Here is a 13,758-nt window from a genome sequence, read left to right on the forward strand (position 1 = left end):
TTCAGGCCCCACGACTGGACCAAAAAAAAAATTTGTACAGAGGGGTCACAGTTACATGACCAAGGTAATGAGTACATTTGAGCATTGTTGCCTCCTCGTTTGTTTTTCCCCTACCATCCCTTACCTCCCATCTTCACAACTAACTTCCTTGCTGAGGTCAGTGACTTACTTATTTATTTTTGGCTTGGCATGGGCTTTGAACTCAAATAATGGCAACTCTGCGCTTTCCGTCACATTTCTATGGATTCATCAAGACTCTGAGTTCTAATCCCAGACTAGGAAAGAAAACTGGCAGAAATTCCAAACCAAAGAGCTTTATTATTTCAATTTCGTTAGTTAGTTAGTTAGTTAATGAATTAATTAGTTAAGTAATTTTGCAACCACAGGGCTTGAACTCAGGTCATGGCAACTCTGACTCAGCTTCACTCTCCCTAGGATGGGGTGCAGCCTCGGGACCCAAAGTTGATCCTGGGACCGTAGGTCCAGATGGCTTGCTGGAAGGAAAAAAAAGCAGAACAGCACAAAATGTGGGGAGCTGTAGAGGGCTCAGGGTTTTATATTTTTTTCTTTGCTTGCTGACCACCCTGGGTCTGAATGGTATGGTTTCAAAGTAGACCTGGCCTGCCATTGCTGATGGCTGGCAGGCTATCAGGGAAGCCATAAACCAACATGTCAACATAGGCCCTGGGTTCAAATCCTAATCCTTACACTTACCAATGGCAGGAGATCACAAGAGACTCATTCCTATGCATAAGAATACAGATTGAAAGAGTAGTTCATGCATTTGTCAAGTCTAAAATTGGATGCAATAATCCTAGGATGCTGATTGACCTTAATTGTTTATTAAGCATGAAAAGAATAATATTGTTTCAATGGAGATATAATAAATATAATATAAAAATATTTATTATATAAAAATATAATAAATAGAAACGTAGTAGATGCCATTCAGTCATAGATAGACAGCTCTGGAAGTCTTTAACAATATTTATTTATTTGTATGCCACCCTCTGCCTATCTATGTTTTGCTGTTTTGGCCAAACTTGTGGCTTGATCTCAGTGACTGGGGACCAACTTGGCTAGAGGCTTCCGTGCTCACACTCACCCAATCATGAATTGGGCCTGCTAGGCCTTGAGTTCAGCTCTCAGCATGGCCAAAAATTTAATCTTTGAGTAAGAAGCCGAGTGTTACACATGTTTTCCTTTTCTGGGAGAGTCGGGGTGTCAGGCATGATGGAGAACACATCTACAAATCTAGATGGTATGTGATATGATGTAAACAATGTAATAGATGTTATAGGTGTCATCAAAGTCAATAAAATAAATCATAAATAAATGAATAAAAAAAGAAATAAACCGAATAACCACACTAAACATGATATGGACTGAACATCTGTATGGAAGTATAAATCCTAACACACTAAACACGGTATCTACTGAATATCGGTATGGAAGTATAAATCCTATCTTTAAAATCTATACAAGGAGTATGTTTTCCCTGCCTGAAGATTGAATTCAGCCCACCCCCATGAGAAAGCAATGGCGGGAAATCTTGAGATACTGGTTTCTCGACCAGGAAAAGTCATGAAATTCGATCGATCTCATCGAAAGAGTAGTTCATGCATGATGTGACTAGGAAATGATAGGCAAGACTCATGGGGTTTCGCTTATTTGTAAAGCAGTGTTGATTAAGCATGACAATAATCATCACAGTCATGAAATGAAGGCATCTGGAAAGATCCAAGAATCAGTAGACACATGGTAGATTGGATTCCATCACAGATTATCATCTCTCCTACTCTATACAAATGTGTACTTATTTGCATACTACCTTCAACTTATGAATAGATGACTGTTGTGTGCCCTCCCCTGACATCCCCACCTGGGGGTCTCTCAGGTCCTGGGAATGACCTTACTCCTTAGTGACTCACAGGCTGGTGTGCTCACATAAACCCATTCGTCAATTGGGTCTGCTCGTCCCCGAGTTCAAATCCCAGCAGTGCCAAAATATGCATCCTGATGTCAGAAGCCAATTATTGCACCTGTGTTCATTTCCTCTGCAAGTCCTGGGTCTCAGATAGGATTAAGAATGCATGGGCCAACCTGTGGCCATGGGAATCAGTTGTTATCATGTGAGCCCAGTTATACCTGTCATCATACACTGATGAAAATACACAATACTTCCATGAATAGAATACAAATTAGAATAACTACACTAAATGCACAATACAGTCCACACACGGATTTGAATATACATCCCATGTTTAAATGATGCATTCTGGACAATTGTGGCCCCCCTGGTGCTCGATATCTGTTCCTGGGAATCGACCAGCTCTTTAGTGGCTCACAGTCTGGTGTCATCACGTGGACCCATTGGGCAGTTGGGCCTCCTAGGCCCAAAGTTCAAATCCCAGCACTGCCACAATTCACCCTGATGTGAGGAGCAAGTCATTGCACCAGTTTTCCTGTGTCGTGCAAGTCCTGGGTCTCAGCTAGGATGGAGAATGCATAGGCAACTCTATACTCAAGGGAATAGGTTGTCATCCAGGTCACCACAGTTATATCTATTATCCTATACTCAAGAAAATACACAGTACATCAATGAATATGACACAAAATAAAGAGAATGACTACACCGAATGCAAGATGCTGCCCATCCATGTATGGAAATATAGATCTTCGGTTTAAATGATGAATTTATGACTATATTGGCACCCACCAGGGCTTCATCTCAGGTCCTGGGAACGGCCTACCTCCTTAGTGCCTCACAGGCTGGTGTGTTCACTATGACCCATTCACCAATTGGGCCTGCTAGACCTTGAGTTCAAATCCCAGCACTGACAAAAGATTCACCTTGATTTGAGAAGCCAATCGATCCACCTGTTTTCCTGTCCTGTGAAAGTCCTGGGTCTCAGCGAGGATGGAGAATTCTATATAGACAACTCTATAGCCATTGGAATAGGTCGTTATCCATGTCAGCTTAGTTAGAAGCCAAGTGTGAAACATTTTTCCTTTTCTCTGAGAGTCCTAGGTGTCAGGCATAATGGAGAACACGTCTACAAATTTAGATTCCATGAGATAGGATGTCATCAATGTAATAAAGGGAATGAGTGTCATCATAGTAAAATCAATGGTAAATAAATAAATAAAACAAAAATACAAGGAACAGCCACACCAAACGTGTATGGACTGAACATCCATAGGTAAGTACAAATCATGTATTTACAAAGTATATAAATAGTATGTTTTCCAAGGCTAGGGCTTGAATTTTGGCTTACAGTACAGGCCTGACTTTCTTATCTTCAAATACAGTGAGCTTCCCCCTTCTTCCGCAGTGCTGCAGATTTACCCAGATTCTGAGTTCAAATCCAAAGCCTTGCAGAATAAACGGGGTGAATTGCAAGCCAGGGAGCTAACCTCTTTTAATTATTTTTTGCTCAGCAGGGGGCTTGAACTCAGGTTGTGGTAACTGCCTCAGCTTTGATCACTCTATGCTGGGGTACAGCCATTGGACCCACAGTAGATCCTGGAATCCTAGACCCCCAGGCCTTGTGTGGCAAAAATGTACAGAAAAAATGCAGCGAGATGGCCTTTTTATGTTTTCTTCCTTTGCACGGTGACCCTCCTGGGTCTGAATGACACTGTTGCAAAGGGTACTTCACCTTGCATTGCTGAAGGTTGTCAGACTATTGAGGAAGTCATAGGTCAACATGGCAATGTAGGCCCCGATTTCGAATCCCAGTCCTGACACCAATCAATGGCAGGAGATACTAAGAGATTCGTTCCCATCCATGGGAATAACAAGGTAATATTATCAATGTCACAGTTGAATGAGTTGATGGTGAATGATGCTCTTATAAAATTAGACAGCGTCATTTCAGGAAACTGATCTTACTTAATATTTATGAAGCATTAAAAGAATACTATTACTTACAGAATGCAATAATTTCAGGATATTGATTGATTTACTTAATTGTTTGATAAGAATGAAAACAATAACATTAATTACATGTAGCATTATAAATACCCATGAATTGGTAGGAATGTCGTCTATATAACTGAATAATGTATAGACATCTCTGGCACTCTATAAAATATATATTTATTAGTGTACTAGCATCTGCATGTCAATCTGTTCTTATTTTGTCAACTGCTGGGGCTCAATCTCAGGTACTCGTAACTGCCTGTCAGCTCAATTTGCCACATGATGGCAGGCTGACACTCACTCATTCATGAATTGGGCCTTGTAGGCTGTGAGTTCAGATGCCACTACTCCCAAAAAATGAATCGTGTAGTAAGAAGCTGATGGTGACACATGTTTTCCTTCTCTGTGAAAGTCCTTAGTGTCAGGAAGGACGTGCAATACATATGCAAACCTATATCCTATGTAATCAATGTAATCACTGTTCTACGTGTCATAATAGTCAATAAAATGAGTAGTCAATACATGAATAAAACAAAAAATAAAATTAATAACTACACTGAATGCAATATGGAATCAACATATGTATATAAATATAAATCATATATTTAAAATGTACACAAAAAGGATGTTTTCTAGTGGTGGACATCGATTTCAGGCCAAAGGAACAGACTTGAATTTCTTGAATTCAAGGAGGCAAGCTTCCCCTTCCCAGATAGTGAAACAGCAGGGTTACCTAGACCATGAGTTCAAATCCCAGTCCAGGCAGAAAAAACATGGCACCTCCATGATATGTGATGCCCAATTCGTACGTATTTCATTTGGCCTCCATTTAATGAATGTGATCGTTTAAATGCTTCATAAAGTATTAATTAATATCAACCAGTGTCCTATAATGTAATTGTGTATAATTTTATCATTGAATCATTCAAGTAGTGCCCATTTAATCATGACAAACATCATATTCCTTTGGTAATCATATGAATAGAAATGAGTTTCATAGGATCTCCTGCCATTTGTTGGTGGCAGACCAGGATTCAAACTGTGGGCTCCAGCTCCTACCACTTAAATCTGAGGATATGTAACTCACAGGTCTGTCCAAGAACATCAGCAAAACCAATGATTAGCCAGGCATCAGTGGCTCTCAGCAGTCCTCCTTAAAACTTACAAGGCTGTGAAAGGAAGATCATGGTCAAAGTCACCCTAGGCAGGAAAGTCCTTGAGACTCCTGTCCAACTTGTGCCAAGAAAGCCAGAAGTAAAGCCGTGTGACTCTAGAGGTGGAGAGCTAGCCTTGATCAAAAGCAACTCACAGATTGTGCCCAGATCCTAAGTTCAAGGTCTGGGAACAAACAGACATACACAATAACCTGTGCAGCCATCCTGCTAAAGCAGGTCACTCTCTTGTCCCCAACTGGCTTGGACAGAGTTCTGGGGAAAGGGGGTGCTGTCATATTGACTCCACCCATTCTGCCTGCATCACAGGATTCCAGCCACACCCCCATTGTTTCATTGTTCTTTCTGACCAATGGGATACAAGAATGGTGGCCATGCCCACATTCCATGCTGCCCAGTAGCACTGTGATTCCCCCTGTTTGTTGACAACACTACCAGCAGTTGAGGAAGGTAGAGATGGCTGAGTGGTGAGCAAGAGACTCCAGACCTAGGAGGAGAGGCCTTCCTCAGGCCCACCATGTGCCTGCCTGAGCACCTGCCCCTCCCCCCTTCCCCATGGAGCAGCATTTCAAACCTGGTGCTTATGGGTTCAGACCCATGGATTCCTCAGGCAATGGTGTAATGGTGTGCCAAGAGCTAGCTTGTGGCTCTGACCTGGTCCTGGCTGCCCTGTTCTCTGCTCAGGGCCTGAGTGTCTGTCATGCCTCTGCCATTGCTGCTTGCCCCACCTTGAGCAGTTGCCAACAACTTCTGCCAGCAACACATGTGAGCCCCGCACCCTGCTACTCCATATCCCCCTCACCTCCGACCTGGAACCATGCCTCCCCTGTGCCCCACAGTCTGGCCCACACACTGACACAAATGTGCCCCAGGTGTGGGGGTAGGTGTTGGCCCGAGTATCCCACCACCATTCCCAGCGGCTAGTTTCCCAGGAAACGGGGAGATGCAGGGTTGGGTGAAGAGTGGGTGCCACAGATCCTCTGGCCTGGAGCAGTGGGAACCACACAGCCTCACATCAGCGCCCTTCCTCTCCCTGGTGGGAACCCAGTGGCTTTAATCAGAGGTGGGGAGCAGCATGTCTACCCCTGCCTTCTGGGGTCTATTCCTTTTTTTTCTGGAGATGGGAGATGTTGGATACAGAAGATAGACACCCTTGCTGTGTGAGCCCTTGTCTTCTGTGCTCGGTCAATCTTTCACCTGAAGACAGACACAGAGAGACAAAGAGAGGGACAGAGAGAGAGAGAGATCATCTTTTTCCTTGTACAGCCTGACTGTGCTCAGGTGAGTAATTAGTTGGCAAATTGCAGGTGCTGCATGGATGAGACTTCTGTCACCGGTCTGGATGTGTGTATGTGTGTGTGTGTGTGTGTGTGTGTGTGTGTGTGTGTGTGTGTGTGTGTGTGCGGGTGTGTGTATGTGTGTGTGTGTAGAAGTGGGTTGTGAAAAGGAGGCTGAATGTTTTGGTAACTTCTACCTGCTATCTTTGGGGCATGTATGGGCTTCACAGCTGAGGTCTGGGGGCCTGGAAAGTGAGAGGCGTGAAGGGGACACAGCACACTTAAATTACAAGAACAAGGGATCTGTGTGCAATGGAGCTGTGTACTCCCTTGGGCCTGGTTGGTGGCAGTGCAAGCTTGGGAGGACCTGGGAGTGCGGCCTGCAGGGGATAGCTTCCTAGGGGGACAGAGAGCAAGGCCAACACTTAGTGAGGCTATGAGCTATGCTAGTATGGAGCGCAACAGCATAGGTCAGACTCTGGGTCTTCTCATCATGATGTCTGATGGGCGAGGCCAGCCCTATTTTTTATCTTGAGCTATGATCTTCAGATCTCAGCCTCCTGAGTACCTAGGATTATAGGCATGAGCATCTGGCACTGGGACTCTGGTTCTTTATGGTATATTAGGGTTTGAGATCAAGGCCTTAGGCTTGCCAGTCAGGTCTTCTACCATGCGAGTCAAGCTTTTCTGTCTTGGGCATTTCTGAGATGGAGAATTAATATATGCTCAGGCTGGGCCGGATCATGGTCCTCCTATCTGTGACAGGCATGAACCACTAGGCCCGGTCTTCTGTAGATGGGATGGTAGACATATAGCTCCATGCACAATCATTGGTTTAGGTGGATTGTCCCAAACTCAGTCCATGGCAGCCGATTCTTGACCAGAGGTGAAGCTCTGGGTTGGACCTCGACCATTCGACTTCAATCTCCTCATGTGACAGTTGTGAGGAAACAAGGGATTAATACAGAGGGATCTCTGGAACAGGGACAGGCACAGAGGGAGGGACCATCTGATACTGTTCTTGGCAATTCTGTGAGCATATGTTAGGAAGATACCTGGAAAGATATCCGATGATGTGTGTTATTAATGGTGCAACAGGTAAGGGATTGTGAAACAAAACATGGCTCTCTTTCTTTATTACCCTATCCCCATGAGTAACGGGATCCTTCACTTTGTTCAGTTATGAAGCTGGGGAAACTGATGCACAGAGAAGCCGGGTGACCTACTAATAACTTCCAGCTGACAGGAAGCTCGGCCTGACTTCTCTGCCATCCTTCCTAGGACAATGAGTGCTATTCAGTCCACTTCTTGTGGTGGGAAGTCCACTTCTTTTCAGTCACGGGGCTTGAACTTTGGGCCCGGGGCAGCTCCCTGAGCTCCTCAGCTCAAAGCTAGCACTCTACCACGTGAGTCAGGCACCTCTTCCAATTTTCTGGTGGTTCTTTGGAGATAAATGTCTCACAGCTGTTCCTTCCTGGGCTGGCTATAAACCACGATCTTCATATCTCAGCCTCAATTGTACTTCAGCTTTTAGGCCTGAGCCACCAGCACCTGGCTTAAGTGTAATTCTGACCTTCTTTCTTTCTCTTTCACTCTCAGGAACTGATTCAATGCGTGCTGGAGGAGGTGACCCAGCATCCCCATGTGGTTGGAACCAAGGTGGCCCTCTCATTCTGGAGGTAGGCTGTGGGTCAGGAGCTGTCTCAGTCTATTGTACCAGCTCCATGAGGTAAGTCCCTCTGTGCCTTGTCTACAAGGTGACAGTTATCCATTGTCCATCTAGCCTTCCTGGACTCCGTACTGTGGTCAATGCTGTTTTCTAGAAAAAATTTTCTGGTTAAAATTATGATACATAGTTACAGAATGAAAAGGTAATTCATCTTAAGAAAGTCATTTAGGGTTCTGGGAATGTGGCTTCATGGTATGGTGATTGCCTCGCATGCATGAAACCCTGGGTTCAATTCCTCATAAATAGCAAAGGAAACACTGGAAGTGGTCCTGTGCCTCAAATGGTGGAGGGTTAGCCTTGAGATAAAAAAGAAAAGCTGAGGAATAATTCCCAAGCGCTGAGTGTCAGCTCCAGGACTGCCAAAACAACAACAGCAACAACAACAACAATGAACATTTAATTAGTAAATGAAAAATAAAGAACCCATACTTGGAATGTATAATTGCTCCTTCCATACTGATACCTGACAATAGTCCCTAATTAATGTACTTTACCTGTGTTAGGATTCTGTGTTGAAAAAATATTTTGTCCATTAGGTCATATCAATTAATGCCAGGAATGTGCTTAGATGTTAGGTGATTATTTCTGGAAATTCAAAGATTCCAGGCTTTTGAGTGTGGTCACTGCTAATCACAATGAGAAGGGTAGTCTAAGTGAGATTTGGAAACTCTTTTGGCAAGTCATCGCACCAAAAAGGCAGAGGCTAATTAACAGTTGTGAAGGAAGATAAGGAATAATTCCAGATGGAAAGAAAAAATAATAGTAACTAAGGTATAGCAGAAAGCGTTCTAGGGAACTATTTTTGGTTATTGAAAAACTAGTTATCAACTAGGTTTATTCCTCATTGCCTTGAGCATGTGTGATAACTGTATCTCCTTCTATGCTGTTCTTTCATACCTGATCTCCTTTGCTTTCTAAAAATCTGTCTTTCTATATTTCTCTATGAACATTTTCTGATACTAAATACACCTACAAAGATGAAAGGGGATGCTAATATAAGAGTCCCATAGCTCATGAGTCATTAATGTAACAAAATGGGAAAGGAGGACATATTTATTGCTACCTCAATTATTCTGAAAAGCTGCAATGTCACATCATTTGGTTCAGATTTCCATTCTTTGTCTACATAGTGATATTAAGTGTACATAAATGCAAATATGAGCCGGGTGCTAGTGGCTCATGCCTCTAATCCTAGCTACTCAGGAGGTTGAGACCAGAGGATTTTGGTTCAAAGCCAGCCTGTTCAGGAAAGTCCATGAAACACTTATCTTCAATTAACCCCCAAAACCCGGAAATTGTGTTATAGCTAAAGTGGTAGAGTGCTCAGTTGAGCTGAAGAGCTGAGAGACAATGCCCAGGATCAATGTTCAATCCCCTCAACCAACAAAAAAGTGCAAATATGGCTTTAAGTTTCCCCCAAAGGAATGTGAAGTCAATAGTAATCTTCCCAAATGATTTAGTAGTGCACCTACTTTGGCTGAGTTTTTTGTTATGGCTTCTTTGCTAAACATTTCTCTTCTTTAAAAATGGTCAGATATTAGCTATATAATAAACTTCATCTCATATTTCTTGGTTCAAAAGAGAAGTCCATACAGTTGATGTCACTTAGCTTTCTTACTGTCTTAGTTCAAAGCCAACCCAGGCAAGAGAGTCTGTCAAACTCTTATCTGTAATTAAATACCAAAAAAGCCAGAAGTGGAGTTTTGGCTCAAGCAGTAGAGTAATAGCTTTGGGCCAGGTGGGAAAGAAAGACAGGGACAGGGGCCAGTCTCTAAGTTCAAGCCCCAGAACAAGCACAAACTAAACAAACAAGCAAACAAAACAAACCCTGGGTGTTTCTTTGGGACTCTCCTTAAAATAATGGTGATCTGAGAAGAGGCTGCTTTTGCTGATCATACTCACTGGATCCTGCTTTTCTGGAATCCTTATTGTTATGGAAAACACAGGACCAGAATAAAGGAATTGATAACTGATTCCTGCAACAAGAGAATCATCTCAGGAGTGAAATATCCATCCATAAGACACTTTAAAACCTCCATATCTTTGCTTCTTTGGAATAGAACACTTTTAAAACAAAGTTACTTTCTTTTGTTCTATGCTGGCCTTCAAATGGTATATTGTTTCCTTTTATAATACTCTCAACCGGAAGTTTACAGACAAGTTTTACATGAGTAAAGGACACACTCAAAAAAGTCAGAGACATAGTTTCCTTCAAGCCTTGGATTCTTTTCTTGTACAGTAAAAAGGAAAGCAATAGATAACTTCAACTTTGTCATTTCTCTATGTTCAATTTCTCTCCTGGGATCAGTTTCCACATCCATTAAAAGTTACTTCCATTTTCTTCCAGTAACAAACTATGGTGCTGCTCCAGGAAAAATATGAATGTTTTCTTGTTTCATTGAAATAGCACAAGGACACTTTTGTACATGAGGTAACACGTGTTTCAGAGCCAACTTAGTGAAGAGAAATGAAATTTAAATTGCTTATAAATACTTTATCCATGAGAACATTTTGTTCAAACTTCTTATGTGCTCTGTAAATTAAGGTGAATTTTAAATGGGAAGAATGTTCTCAGATCATTTTTTTTTGAGTCTATATGCTGTGCATTAATTTCCCAAGTGTACATGAGTTAACAGTAAGAGAAACAATAGCAATTATAGGAGAAAAAGAAGTTCTGTGTTTATGTATAAGTGTTCACTACAATATAGAAGACTCTACAAATAAGATAACAATAATATTGAAACAATAAAGCCAAGTCCAGTATGTAGATTTGTGGAAGTGATATAGAGAAAGCATTATTGCTAAGTGGAACATGAAGCATGAGGCCACTCCTTTTCTAAATCACGCTTGCTATTCACCTAAATGTGCAAAAATGAAAATGGAAGAATGATTCGGTTTCCAACGCAAGTCAGACATGGGAGAGTAGATTTAACTGGAAGAAAAGAGTCCATCTTAGGAGAACAGGAATTATACTAGCAATGAAACTGGTGGCTATGATCAGATTTCTTTTTTTCCTTTTCTTATATTCTTTTTTTTTTGTTCGTGGCACTTGAAATATGGGACAGGTTGCTGTCCCTCCGAAATGCAGCTCAAGGCTAGTGCTCTTCCACTTGAGCCACAGTACCACTTCCAGTTTTCTGGTAATTATTGGAGAAATGAGTCTCAAGGACTTTCCTACCCATGCTGGCTTTAAACCCAGTCCTCAGATCTCAAAACAACTGAGTTTATGATCACATTTCTAACAGTGTACACTCAGGATATGTAATGTATAATGTTCATCTATCTTTACATGAATTCTCAAGTTAAAAATCTGGGCTACAGGTTAGACTTTACACTCACAAAAGTGTTTGAAGTTTAAAAGATGATACTCCTGGAAAAATAAAACCTAAGAATGTAAAGGAGTCTGGGAAATTCAATTTGCATCCAGCTTGGACAGTATAGGCTTTGTGACACTACCTATAATTAACCAGGCAAAAGCTGGAATACCACTCACGAGCAAGATTGCTGAATAACAGCTTTAGGTTTTTGCATACATACGTACAAACATACACATACACACAGAGGCACTTATAGGTGCACACAAAAATACACAAATGAAGCAACGCTCAGAATACGTAGAAAACATAGAAAACAATAGAAAATAGGTCTTGAGTAAGATTAGAATCAAGTGATAATTTTTATTATTAGCAAGCCCTCACCTGAACTTTCCCCCAGAAGTTGAGAATATTACATTGGTACGGACCAGAGATTGTAAGAGAGTCAAACAATCATTATTAATGGGATAGGATCCATGGAGGAATGAATCAGGGAACCCTGCAGATGCATCTGAAAATGTTCATATCCTGTGTCAAATGTTAAAACATCTTTGAAAATAGTACATAAACAGTCTGAGCAGTCAGTCTAATGGATAAGATCAGAGGAGAAGTTCAGAATTGCTAGTCTGTTATAGATTATATAAACAAACTATGGCAGGGCAATGTGCTACAAGTCTGGAATTCTTGCACTCAGACAGGAGATTAGAGAGTGGAATTACATAAGGATACCTTCCCTGGACCACGTGAATAATTTTGCTCAGTAAAACTAACCAAACAACAAGAAAGGAATATACAGTTGGAAGCTTGGGCTAATTGTGTCATTATGTTTTGAGAAGTCAAGGTTCCTAATGAATGCAACTCATATACATCCTCACTTGTGTTTTAAATGCTCTCATCATTACAGAACATTCCTAGATGCAAAATAGCTCATGATTCCCATCCAAAAATTTGCAAAATTAAGAAAGCCTCATTCTGTTGAATTCCAAATAAATGTTGAAGGATTACAAAACTTAAGTCTGGAGAAATAGTAACGTTTGCCTAATGTAGGACTTTGTAGACCTTGTTAAATTAGAATTTACATTTAAAATATATTTTTTGGTTTTGTTTGTAATTTCATATTCTATAGGATACTACAAAATTCTTTTTAAGTAGAGGGATTAAGTGAAAAATTCACAAATGATTCTGGCATTCTATTTGCCTAGATATTCTTTCAAGAGAGTTATAATTAGAACATAGTTAATAGATAATTCACCCAGTTCATGTATACCATGTTAATGTGAATAATCCAGCAGAGTTGCCAACAAATGGATGACATGAATTTATAAATTTAGAAAAACCAATATTTTAAGGGTTTGCTTTAATATGGTATTAACAGAGTAATTGTGTGACATCTACTTTCTTCTACCTATATGTAATACAGGAAGCCATTTCCTTATTTACGTGCCTCTGTATACATGAAGAAAAATGCTAGGTTTGGGGTTTGTTTTCAGTTTCAGTTTTAAAATATTTTCACAATATAATTGCCAAATTTTTCAAAAAAGAATAAATTTAGTACTTTCTCATTCTAAAACAGAAAACAGTTTAATGCTATGGAAACCCATAACTTTTAAAAGTAAGTAAGTTGTTAAGAGGACAGAATATATGTGTTCTTCTAAATTCGTATGACTAATAACTACTCATTTTTAAATTCGCAACATTCCTGAGAGATTCAAAACAGTACCTGTTTGCATGTTATGTAATTCTGCAATAGATGCATTTTCTAATGGGGTGTTACAGATTGAGAAGTCAACAGAAAAATAGCCACATTCTGGTAGAGGATAAGACTATGAAGCATGTGTAAAACCAATAATTTTATTGGTTCGTCCTACAGCGTGAACTCTTGGCCTGGGCAGTGTCTCTGAGCCTGTTTATACTCAAGGCTCGTGCCCTACCACTTCAACCTCAGTGCCACTTGAGTCTGGCTTTTGTGGAGAAGTTTTTTGGAGATAAGATTCTAAGAAACCTTCCTGCCTGGGTGGGCTTTGAACCATAATTTTCCTATCTTTGCATCCTGAATACCTATGATAGTTAAAAAAGTATAAATATAAATAATATTTGCATGTGTTCTGATCTCAAGAATACCAGTGGAGGAAAAATGATGCAGTTCATTTTATTGTGGTATCCTTTTCAGAACAAGGAGGGCCTCACATTAGCAGAGGTGTAGTAATTTTTCAAAATAGAGACAAGGTATTCATGATGTGAATTAAGGAATTTAAAGTTGCCCCTTACAAGTTGGGAACTGTTGGGCTAGGATGACTTTATGGCTTAAATCTTGGGATTGATGGTCATAGAAATAATAGCT

Source organism: Dipodomys spectabilis, unplaced genomic scaffold, assembly GCF_019054845.1.
Source record: "Dipodomys spectabilis isolate Male_0828 unplaced genomic scaffold, ASM1905484v1 ptg000487l, whole genome shotgun sequence".
Classification (NCBI taxonomy): Eukaryota; Metazoa; Chordata; class Mammalia; order Rodentia; family Heteromyidae; genus Dipodomys; species Dipodomys spectabilis.